General features: G+C 40.2%; 1 long non-coding RNA gene across 2 annotated transcripts; it reads left to right on the forward strand.

The window, feature by feature from the left end:
• Positions 1-328: 328 nt before the first annotated feature.
• On the forward strand, positions 329-12695 carry LOC122462514. 2 transcript variants are annotated; one of them, XR_006285080.1, is made up of 4 exons: positions 329-1085; positions 3401-3469; positions 3562-3778; positions 10950-12695. It is a non-coding gene; the product is annotated as an uncharacterized LOC122462514 (long non-coding RNA). The 2 variants fall into 2 exon arrangements; XR_006285081.1 differs by having other exon boundaries at positions 3562-3678.
• The last annotated feature ends 253 nt before the right edge of the window (positions 12696-12948 follow it).

Genomic DNA, 12948 nt, shown 5'->3' on the forward strand with positions numbered 1-12948 from the left:
AGTTAAATTTCTGCGCACGCCCCTGATTGCACTGGGTTGGTTTGTTTGTTTGTTTGGTCTCTGCTGCTGCCTGATGGCACACTTCCGGTTCCAGATGAGGTACGTGGTTGACTGGTCAGTTAATAACTCTGGTGTTCGTAACTCTGAGGTTCTACTCTGAATTAAAGCAGCTATCACAGGCTGATGGGCACTTTATGGGGAGTTGGTCTCAGCTTCCCCTGTGATGCAGCAACTATTCCCCCAGCTGATCCTTGCTAAGTGGTTTAATTGTAATTATTGAACACCTCTGGGAAAGGATCAGGGCAGTCTACAAAAAGGGAGAGTGTGCTCCACCGATAAGAGTCTGGTGGAATGAGAAAGCTATTGCAGGTGGCTTAGTTCCTGTAATGGGCCTCAACATAGAGGCAAGTCTCTAGTGGAGGCAGTCCTAGGAGTCAGCATTCAGCGAAGGAATGGAGCATAGGAGAAACTTAAGAGGGATGAATGTTCAAGTGTGAAGGGGGCAGAAGTGGCTTAAATATATATTTCCACTTGATGTTTGTTAGGGGGAGCTTCAGGAGAGAGCCCTGTGAGCCCCTGCTCTGGAAGAAGGGTGAACTTTGAGAGACTTTGGTGCCTAGGAAGACAGAGAAGTCATGGAGTGGGCACAAGAATATAGGTACACAGTGAGTCCAGGAAGAGGCTGTGGGGAAGAACTGCAGACAGGCTGAGACAGGAAGAAGCCCAGGCAAGAAGCTGAAGAGGGAGGGGGGATAGTTTCTGAATAGACAGACCTTGTTTGCTTACTACAGGGTTCCTGGGTTGAAACCAAGAGGAAAGGGAGGAATTAGGTTTTCCTACAGGCCCACAGAGATAGGTGGTGTGAAGACCCCAGTGGCTAGAGATAGAAGGATTAGTGAGTCTGTGAGGCCAGTGGACCTTTGTTTTTTGGGCTCTCTGATAAGACTATAAAGTGACTTGGCTGGAGGGCTGAGTCAGGAGAAGAAGCAGTCCATTGCAGGGCTGGAGCAACTGTTAACAGGGGGACCACCAGAGATGAGAAGTACTTGTTATGCCATGCCTTGCCATGTGGGGAAACACCAGTGGTGAGTTTGCTATAGACTGTTGTAGAAGAGTGAAGTGTCTGAACTAAAGAGTTTTGAAAAAAAGAGTTTTTAAGCATATGTTTAAAATGGCATGGCTGAGGCCAACGTCCAGAATGTTGACAAGGAGTGAGTTCTACATTGTACATATAGAACACCACAGGCAAAGTTCGGATGACTGCTGACCCATCCCTCAATCTTGCAGAGAGCTCTGTATAGGCAGACTCCTTTGCCTGCATGAAGATCATTGTGGATTGGGAGCCTTGACTTGTGATCTTGGAACCACTAAAAGATGCAGATCTGTGTGGTTTTATGGCCCCATAGCCTGTTCGATAGGGAGTGGGGTAAACCCCTCCCCTTGGTGGAACAATCAGGAAGGAATCACCAGTCAAAGATTCTGTGAGGCAATCCGATCAAAATTTGTTCCCTTGAGATTTCTTTTGTGTTTTCTGTGGGAGGGTCTGATCCAACCCATGAATGTATTTCTATTAGTGTTCTTCTAATTAAAGCAGCTGTTTTCTGAGTGAATTAATTATTAGTTTGGAGTGGTGGTGGCTGGGCTGTCAAGGTATTGATTATATTTGTCATGTTTGTGACCGTAAGCTTGGATAGGTAGGCTCCTGGGTGCAAATCAGGGTTTTGACTGCATGGTTTTTATGATTGAGCCACTGGGGGTGAGAACCTAGAGTCCCTTTTCCACAATTAATTAGCATAGCTGCTGATAGCTGTAACATGACTGGGTACTTCCCTCCTTCACAGGTGCACTGTGCTCTGGGAGCTGACATAAATATGCTGCAGACTTGCTTCTTGTAGTGTTGTTGTTGCAATACAGACAGACATGGGTCTTTAACACTAAAGTAAACACTTCTACTGCCTTAAGCTTAGCTCATTCTAAACACCTAGGAGTACTCTGCTGCTTGCCAGTCGAGCAGTTAGCCTGCTGGAGAATCAGAATACTAAAGAGTTAGTTTGATTGGGCCATATTCAACCCATTCCTCCTCCATGAACGAGGTAACAAATATCAGTACATCATCAAAGTGCCAACATGAGGGTGGGGGGCAGATGAACTGGCTCCATGGGCAGAGAAAGCAGGGAATGGTTGTTCTCTGCAGCATTGTTCATCACTCAATCCTGTACAGTTCCTGTGTAAGCCTATGCTGCTGACTGTGACTTCATTGGAATAACTCCGGGTTTACACTCGTGTAACCTAGAGCAGAAACTGGACCCAAGGTTTGAAGGAAAATATAGGTAAACGAGGCAGCCAGACCACAGTATCATCTTTCCCATGCTGCATTCTGACTGTATAAATGATATGTCCTATAGGATTGTGTGATTCAGAGACTGGCTTACCTGTGAAGTTAATTTTCTTCAAAATATACATTTTTATCAAATCAGCTGGTTTCTGACAGGCTGAAGTCTCATGACTTTTTTTTAAAAAAGTCAATAATGCATGACTATCCAGCAATTCAACTGTCTGGCACAGATTTTATGTGGCAGAATTTTCAATGAATTAATTTACATTTGTATCAATACATTAAGTTAGCTACTGAGGGCTTCTTCTACTTACAGTCTATGTTCCGAATCAGATGAGACAGGAACAAATCAAACAATTGTGTTTAATGGCTCAAGTTTTGCAAGCTACAGTGTAAGAGATTATAAATGGTAGCTCTCTTTATCTCAGAGGCTGCATGGTCTTTACAGAATGTATCTGTACACATAAATCCTCTGGAGAATGGCTAGGTCAGTCTATTTGAATCCTAGAACATCTGAATTTTGTTTCCAAAATAAGGCTGGTGAAATCCTCCCCAGTCTGACAGTTTTCTTGATTACGGACATAGTTCCTGCTGTCATAGAAACAGTTCTGAGTTGACCAAAACATGGGTTAAGAGTGACACCAAGTGGTCAGAAATTATTTTCCTATGTGAATTCCTTCTAAATATATATACCTCCTTGTTTTTGTTTTTGAAACTGTTCTTTTCTTTAAAGCAAACAGCCCTGATTATAACATTTTAATTTTTCTTCTTTAAATTCAAAGTAATATAGTGGCTGTGAAATTGAACATCAGATGTTTGTATGTGAAGAAACGTAGACTAACATCATTATAAGGTCTGAGGACTTCAGGTCCATGTGATGCTATTAATGTAAAATTTCTCTTCCCTGGAATAAGGCAGTGACTAGCTGATTTTTAATGATATGTATGTGGTGAGAGACATGGCATCATTTTCATGGGTGAATCATGGAATAGGTGGAGCTTTTCATGTATGGGAATTCCATGGCTATAGAAATCAGTGTTTTTTTGTTTGTTTGGTTTTTTTTAGGGTTTTTTTGCCCAGCAGCAAAACTTGTTGTCAGGGAAGAAATCTGCAGGCACGAGAGAATCTAGTAAAGTGAGGACAATGACAAATGCCCCATCCTTCTTCTCAAATGGTAGCTCTAACAAGGGGAAGTTAATGAAATGGTTTTCCATTTTCTCCAACAGCAGAATCTCTACGAAGGGGAGCCCATCAGTAGCCCACTAACCACACTGCTGAGAAATCCACAATTTTATACTACTGGATCAGATCCTGCTGCCACAAAACTCTACTTGTTCCTGGATGTAAGCAGTAAAATTACTTCTCTGTTTGTGGGTACTGGACACCCCATGTTCCCTGGTGGCTGATTCTTCACATTATTAACAGCTGTGTCTCAAGCAATAGGTAATTATTGTTCCTATGAAGGAGAAAAAAGACCTACTAGCATAAGACATATTGACTCTCATGGCAATATACCACCATTAACTTTGAAGGGACTTTCTGACTAAGCCTCCTAGCTAAAAACAGTATGTAATGTCTACTCTCTCCTTTTCTGTGAATAAAGCAGGTAAGGACAGGTAGTAATAGACATTCAGAGAAGACAGGCAGACAGATAAATGTTTGTATGCAGAAGGTTGACCTAACAAATCAAGAATGGGAGCTAAATATTAGGCTTTTCCTGTAAAATCCTGAGAGAGTAACACAGAAAATTATGGAACAAATGTTATTCTGAATAGGAGTCATTGGGAAGTATCTGAGTTAATGGCCACTCCTATAACACACAGATAAATTAGCCATTAAGTAATTTAGTTGCATTAAATTGAAGCCAAGAACAGATCATTTAAAGATCTGTGAATAATGAAATAATTACATAGGTCAATCAGTTGTAATTTCTAAAAATAGCACATCCAAATATCCAGTAATTCTAAAAATGATGATTGTTCCCAGAGGGTGAATACTGGCTTAGGTAATGAGCTTGCTACCTTTCATACAGGACTGTGTGTGCTGGTGCCCCCAAGTTGGAAGGTGACCATGTTTTTTTAAGCTGATGCCCTTGTGAGCTCTCTGATTACTTTGTTACATTGACAAGAGGAGACCTAATGCAGCAAAGCATCGCTGTGTGCTTATAGAGCTAAGAGAAGGAAGTAATTCCACAGTTCCAGTAGGGACAGTTGATGGGTGTGGGTAAAAGGTGAATTAGGACTCTACGCAAAGGAATGTACCTCAGTTTTACAGGACTATCCGAATGTCCTAGGCGATTTCAGTATTTTAAATTTGGGATATTGCCTCAGTTTCATTTTTGGCATTTAATCAGTTTTTTGCGGTACATTTCGTTGTCTTATACGGTGGCTTTTCAGTGCTTTTAAATAATGGCTATCCAACATTGATCACTATTAATTCAGTGTTATTATCACAACCAGTTTTGAATCAATGATCGATATGATTTCATGTTATTAATCAGATGGTTTAGATTTTTAAACTACTTACAAATATTTTAAAGGTCAGAAGTTAATACTCAATAGAAGTTAATAGTGTCACACAGCAGCACAGTGTCATTTGCTATCATTCAAATTTGTCATGGTGGGCCATACAATACATTTGAAGTGAGTCCTTCGACATCCTGGGCCTCGTTTTCCTACCCAAAAATCTTAATTTTGGAAAATGGTCCGTCCACACTGGCATTTGATACACAAAGAGTGAAGATCTTCAATCCCAATATTCCAGCTCTGACCATTGTGGTTGCCTTACAAATCACAAACAACTTGCAGTTCAATTGTCCAGCCCTTTTCTTCTTGAATTACTAGTCTTAATAGGACATCACTATAGTATAAGGAACTGGCAGCAAAAATCTTTGATGTAACAATGTTCAGAGCAGATGCTGTCACTTCCAGGAGTGAACTTCTAGCTTTTATCCATGACAGCCAGAAATGCTTAAGTTGTGGGTTCTCCACATTTTTTTTTAGTTACAGTCAAAACTTAAAAACCCTAAATACAATCAACTGGCTGCCTCACCAGCTGGCCCCTGCCTGCAGTGGACCCTTGCAGGTAGGTCCCTTCACCTGTTCCTCCACCTTTTCTGCCCTGGAGAAACCTAACTGGCACGCTGCTGAGCATTGGTGTCAACATGCTGGCCACCAGTGTGCTGAGTAATTCTCCTACCTGTCTCTCTTTTCCCCCCCCCCCACACACACACCCCTCCACCACTGAATTGTATGCGTACTACTGTAATGCAGTCAGGGCACTCACAACACCAAGGCATGGAGACTCTTACACAGTTCTGGGCACTGTGGGGTTTGGAGTGTCCCAGACTCTGTCATGGTAGGTTTGACAAAGTTCAATATGGAGGTAGACATATGGCCTGACAGGACCCCATCTCAGAGGCAGATGGACCCTATGTTCATCATTAAGTTAGGGAAGTTGCTCTGGAGTAGAGCTGGGTGACTCTTGGGTTTTGGGGTTTTTTTAAATTCTTTGGCAAAAAAACGGCAGATTCAGTGATACCAAAATATATATTTGCATGTTGATTTTTGTTTTGGTGAAAATAATTCTGAAAAATGGAATTAATCTTCACACAGCCTCAAGGAGGAATCATCCTGCAACATAAACCCTAATTCCCCAAACTGTAGTGTGCACACCCAAAGGTTTCTAGCCCACAAATATTTCAGACTAACCCCATCAAGTTATTTTGAACAACACTTATATCAGACCATTCTTCTTTTACCTTTTTTCTTTGAGTAGCTACATTTGCTCCCAATTTTTTAAACTGTGGCTATTATAAACTATGACTAAGTTGCTGATTCAGTCCCCTTTTCAATCAATGAGGTCTCCTTGCTGGAAGACACACATGCATGGCCTAAATTTTAAATGTGACTCAACTGATTTTCAGGTACCTTTGTTTTTATGTACTTTTAAAGGGTCCGAATTTCCAGAACATGCTGAGCACATACCCTCAGAGTCGGGCCCCTCTAAGGTGTTTAAAGCTGAGTCCCCAAAGTCACTAGTCCCTTCTAAAAATTTATGCCACAATTCTTTTCTTGCCTACACAGATCAGGCATTTTGGCAGTAGCCATTTATATTATTTTACTACTGATTTAAAGGGTTATGATCACATGGTGCATCAGCCAATGATGGCATTGATGTCAACTACAAAACCTTTTCTAACCTGTCTCTTAAGTGCCCCTCATGTAGAGAAGCATCCCTCATTTTAGTCACAAAGTCACCTACTTTCCACACAAATGTAGAGTTCCCTCACTTTGGTTGTTGAAAATGATTTACAACAGGAACGAGGAATCATGAAACAGGTTTATAGAAAGAATTATTTACACTGAAGGACGGAAGTCCTACAACATTATTAGTTTCCCACATGAATAATTGTCCCTCATTTTGACTTTGTCATATATTGTGTCCCACATTTGGGCCTTGGCAGTTGAGGTATTTTAAGGGCCTCTGACTGAAGGGGAGACCTCAGATATAGCACATCGGGAAGGGAAAGAACTGTAAGTATAAGGAATGATTTCTCCATTTCTCAACAGCAAACTACAACTAGTCCCCAGTCTTTCACCTGAAATCTGTATCTCATAGAAGTGAAGTCAGTGTGATAAGACAGATCAGCAAATGTTTTGAGAGGATGCTGTCTGTCTCCATCTGACAAAAGGGAACAGATGTTTGTGTTTAATTATTCATAAGCCATCTACTTTAGCTTAGTGGTTCCTGCCTGTAAATATCAGGAGTATTCCAAGCCCCCAGGCAGTAGCCATTGCAAGACAAGTGTTGAATCTGTTTGGTGTTGTAGCATAAAGCAGATCATAAAGCAACTTAAAAACAATATTATCCAAGGTGGAGGAGAGCACACTTTGGTTTGGTTCAATTTTAATTTCAAGTCCTACAAAAAAAATTACCTTCCATTTCAAGATCCAGGCAGGTTTTATGGCATATGAGCCCCCATATGGTATATTTCTTCACTGTGAGGGTCACTTTAGTGCTTTCTGAGGCTGCTTTACCTAAGAGATTTTTGAATTGTTTTCACCCAGCTTGCAGAAATTATTAAAATATAACATGAGACAGACTCTAAATCAACTGCAAGCATTTTTGAAGCTCTCCTCAGCCTTTGTACTGTATATAGAGCTGTTTAATATTGGCTCAGAGGCCAAAATGTGCCAATCTAATCAGGTGTAGCAGAGTAACCATGACATTTTATAGTATTATCAAGCAATTTTGACTGTCACATGATTTTTTTTCTGCCTTGTGCCTTATGTATAAAAAGTCCAATCAACCCTGTACATTTTTGGTAAGTTCTCCATTGACCCTAGCAAAGTGGAGCTGACACATGAAAATTTCAGTTATTCTTGTGACTGCTACTCGAGTGTCACTGCTCCTGGGTTTTAAGAAAAACTCAGAAAAGATTTTGCACAGTTCCTGGCTCCAGCAGGCACAGAGAGGACGAATTTTGCCAACAGGCTTTAAACATCAGCATTTTCTGGGGATAATACTCCACTGACAACATTTGCTGGCTTTGCTGAACAAAGGTTTTATTAATCTCCCACCCCACCCACTATTACTTTGATAGGGAATTGTAAAAATCAGATTTTGCTGATGAAGAATAACTCTGTGACCCTGACTCTTAAATGTTTGGAGGGTGGTGCAGAGCTTATTCATGTGGTTCATTAACACAACTAGGAATCATGTAGCTAGTTCCCTGGGCTGCTATTTGAAACTTTGTACTTGTCTTCACATAAGGCATAAAGGAGTGTTCCTTACAATGACTGAGCTAACATGAGAGTACTATCCTATAAAATACTAGGGCATCCAAGGCAACTTTGATGCAGTGGTAGTTTTACCTTGATGTGGCTGGTCAAAGTGAACCATTGGGGCCTAGCATTTACCTCAACCAACAACATCAAGGTAAAACCATCACTTGCCTTGTCCACATTACGATTTTGAGATGGCTGCCTCATGTTAAACTCATTGCAACATAATACAGATAACTTATTATAAAAATGTTTGTCTGTGTAAACGGGGTCCCAGTGTACTAATGTTTCCTATTCCCACTCACACTTTCATTTCAAGCATCTTCCAAAGCTTTAAACTCTAGTTACAGGAAAAGGCACATTTTGCTTTTGCTCTTCTTCTTCATTTTAAACTATTGATGAGTGGCTTTAGAACATAAGAACAGCCAAACTGGGTCAGGCCAAAGGTCCATCTTGCCCAGTATTCTGACTGTGGCCAATGCCAGGTGCCCCAAAGGGAATGAACAGAACAGGTAACCATCAAGTGATTCATGCCCTGTCACCCATTCCCGGCTTCTAGCAAACAGAGGCTAGGGACACCATCCCTGCCCATCCTGGCTAACAGCCATTGATGGACCTATCCTCCATGAATTTATCCAGTTCTTTTATGAATCCATTATAGTCTTGGCCATCACACAGCCTTTGGCAGACAGTTCCACAGGTTGACTTTTCAAAGATCAGTACAGAGACTGCATCAATTAGACCCATTTCCCAGCAAAGAATTATAACATTGCTTTTTCTCTGTATTGCATAATCTGTCTTTACTATCTGTAAACAATATTATTGCCTCTCACACAGCATAAGCCAAAGCCTTACAGTGTCCTGTGAAAATGCTCTATGTACACATGTAAAAGTCCCTTAAGGGGAATATTCTCAGGATCCTAAAAGTAGCTGAACATATTGAAACCTGACAGCACTAAAGTGTTATCAAAAATCAGAACGACACCCAAATTTCCATCTCAGTGATGCACAACAGATAAACAGTAAAGGCTAACGTCCTCAATTAAGGGTTTGTATATAGACAAAGCCTGGTACTCAGAAGGGCCTCCCCTGAGTAAATCAATAACATGGCTAGCTGCTTTCACCAAAGCTACCTCCCACCAAGCTCCCTTCCTCAGGGATGATGGAAAGGTTAAATCAGTACTCCGCCAATATTATTGCATATTACTAATTGACAAGACATAAATGACTATTCATTATTTTTCAATGTGATTATGCATGAAGCTTAAGAAAATCACTTAATGAAATCATCAGGGCTATGCACGTTAATACCAGTGCAGTTCCCCGGCAGAGGGTGTGTGTGAAAGAACAACTATTGAAGCAAGGGAAAATAAGATTACTTATCCCCTTCTAAAAATAAACGGCGCCGTACAAGTAACCAGCAGAATTGGAGCCCATTTTTCTCAGTGCTGTTTTCTAACCACAGACTCAATAGATTCAAGAATGAGCTTGACTGAATCTGTTTCAATAAGTAGATCCCCACTTCATATAAATATTCACTACCAGTAATTAAAACTGGCTTGCCAACTTTAGGATTGAATCCTGTTCCCCTTAAGATAGAGGTGCAAAGCTTGAAAATCAGTAGAAGCTCCTTGCAGAGAGGCCACGAAAGTCTGGGAACCCACTCCATACCATGGTGTAAGGCTCTGCTTTAGGACTCCACATATTCTGTTAAATTCTACAGCATAATCCAAAAGCACATAGAATGGTTATCCTTATCTATGAAGTTCTATGCAACATTTTCATACGGGACCTTTAAAATTGATTTTTTTAAACGTCTACTTTCTTATTCACTAAAGTAAGACGTATTGTGACTACCTTACAATTTTCAGTGTTAGCAAAAGGCTAGTTTTCTCTGTACTGTGTCTGCCAGAACTAAACCTAAATCACTCTCTTAAAATGTCTAAAAGCATCTCTAGAATTCCCGAGTGAAATCACATATTCACTGCAGACTTGTCTTTGTGGCTGAACAGTACTTTGCATTCTGATGTATTTTAAGGAATGATTCATAAAGCCTGAAGATTAATTTAGAGATTTTTCTGTAACATTTTGTAAATCCTTCATTTGGGTTCCCTTCAGCACTTGTGGGCATTTTTTTTTTTTTTTTTTTTAGGCTGTGTGGGTGAACATATGTTGTAACAGTGTAATTTAAACTGATTAACATCCCTGTTCTTGTAGTAGTAAACCTTTTATGTATTCAATTACGAAACAGAAGACATGGCCAACTCCATGAAGCTGCCTTAGGGACAGAGTCTCAAGCAAGGATTATGAAATCAGTGCCTGCATTTAGATGCTAAAATTAAGGGGAAATGTTTTCATTTTTCCTGACTTCCTATAATGTGAAATACTTGAATGCCTACTTGAACTAACAGGATCTTTCAGCCTGATAATGTGCTTTCATAAAAGCTACCAGACCTTCATGAGCTATGGGCCTCAGCACTGATAGATATTGGCCTAGTTCCAATGCAGGAGTGAAGTGAATATACTAGAAAACCGTCTGAAGAAAAATCACTTTTCTTGCGATTATCAAAGAGGGTGGATTTGTTTCCTTAGTAAAATATTCAAAGCATGAATACTGAACTCAGTACAGTTTATCAATCCCAAAGAATAAAACACAGATACAAAAATAAATGCAAGTACGGAAAACAGATGTCCATTTCCCAACAGAGCTAGGAGAACACCACCTACAGCTAGGGAAGGACAAAACAAACCATATCAAATCTGACCCTCTTTTTAGGGTTTGGATAATTGCTCTCTACCCAATACAAGTGACATTTTTCTTCCAACAGGACTTCCTACTTTTCTTGATATTCAACTAAATTGGTGATGGGATCTTAGCAGGTTTGGCAGTCAGCTTGCTACTGTCTTCGAATCTCACTGTTTCTGTGGCATCCCTGCTGAATAAGAGGCACACAATGCATTCTGAGGCATCGAGAACTGAAAGAGCTACAGAGGAAGATTAGAAGACAGCAATTGTCCTCAATTGAAACAAAGCCAGACCTGTTAAAGTTCCAAGCTCAAAATATCCATAAAAGGGAAGGGGTACTGTATATGTCATGGGTGAATGAGAGGAATGTAGAATCCGAGTCACAGATCCCCAGATCCTCAAAGGTATTTAGGTGCTTAACTCCCACTGTTTTCAATGGCAGTTAAGTGATGAAATGCCGTTGAGGATCTTGGCCTGATTCCAGGACAGGGCAGTCAGCTAACTGTACTAATGGTATGAAGGGATCAAGTCAGGGAGAGCACAGAGTGATGAAAATTGATGTATATGGCTAGTAGAGATGGTCAAAAAATAGGAGAAGGGGTAGAACTGTAAACATTTTGTTTCAAAGTTGTTGTTTTTTAAACAGATTTTGAAAATTGTTGCAAAATATTTTACCAAAAATTTGGTAGTTTTCCTTCCCCATCCCCCGTTACTTCTCCTCTTTCCATTTTGCTACTGAAACGGGAAGAAGGTGAAGGCAGAGAAAGAAATGGAGGGTGTTTTTGGCTGGAGAGAAAGACATTTTAATTGAAAACAAAGTTTTGCAAAATATTCATTTTCAACAAATGAAAACGTTATTTCATTTAGAAAAAATATGGCCAGCTCTACTGGTGATAGTGGTAGACAAACCCTTCAACTGAGGGAGCTCAGGAATTCTTAGGAATCACTGAGAACTTTGAGGAATTGGGCCCTCAGCTTGAACAGTACAATTAAGCTGGTTGGCTTCACTTTCTGCTCATAATCAGTTTCATATTCTGATTCTCATGGACCAATATAATCTGGCTTGGTTTGGGTTTTTTCTCAACAGGTTTAAATTCAAGCAAAATCCCCATTTTTCCTGAAATCAGTTCACAAACATTTCTTGAAAAGTTTGTATTCAGGTTTTGTGTTTAAAACAACTAAAAAAACTCAATCTTGGGCCTAAACTACTTAGTGTCCCTTTAAATCCCAACATCAATATCTTGTGTATTCAGCTTTACACGAATGTAACAGACATCAGAAGCTGTCCCTCCATTCATGATTACCCAAAACCTTATACAACATTCCTCTCATTGGCGAAATGCTGTGACAAGATCAAGTGAGCATTGTAAAACACATACATATAAATGTACTAAAACCCTCATTAAAGGTTAAGCAAGTCTCCCCCTCCTTGCATAAAAAAAATAAGGTCATTCATTTCCCTGGAAGTTTGGCAGATATTAGGTTTACAAAATAGGTCAAACTTCCCAAGTTATGGGCTTATTTCTGAATCAGCGTGGCCCATCTCTATAAATAATCAAAAACCCATTTATACTTCATCTTTTTAGCATTACCCTCAATGAAATGTTGTATCCCCCCAAATAATTCATTTCTTACCATGTGAGGCTCAATCCTGCTAGTTTGCCACACACACATGGAGCTTGCATTGGTCACAATGGAGCGTTTGCAGTTTGGGGCTCAAGAAGTCACCTTACCAATGGGCATCGTTTTGTAAACCAGTATGTGTGGTTTGGGTCTAGTTCTCCAATGAGAACTAGCAAAACTTAGAAACTAGCAGGTTGACTCCTCTAAAGACACTTGTTCACCTCTCTGTACTGATTGCACAGAGTGTGCTGCATTTATTGTACTGATAGGTGAACTCTTCGAGACCAGTGTTTTCGTTCACTCTTCAAAGCACGCTGCACCTCAGTGGTGTTAAAGAAACTGTTGCTTGTTCCCACTGTGTTCAGGAAAACAGGACTTTGTGTACATTCTTTGTAAATAAACAGGATTGCACTAAAGAAATACTTGACTCCATCATCAATTTCTCCTCTAGTAGAAAC

This window comes from Chelonia mydas, chromosome 11 (assembly GCF_015237465.2).
Source record: "Chelonia mydas isolate rCheMyd1 chromosome 11, rCheMyd1.pri.v2, whole genome shotgun sequence".
NCBI lineage: Eukaryota > Metazoa > Chordata > Testudines > Cheloniidae > Chelonia > Chelonia mydas.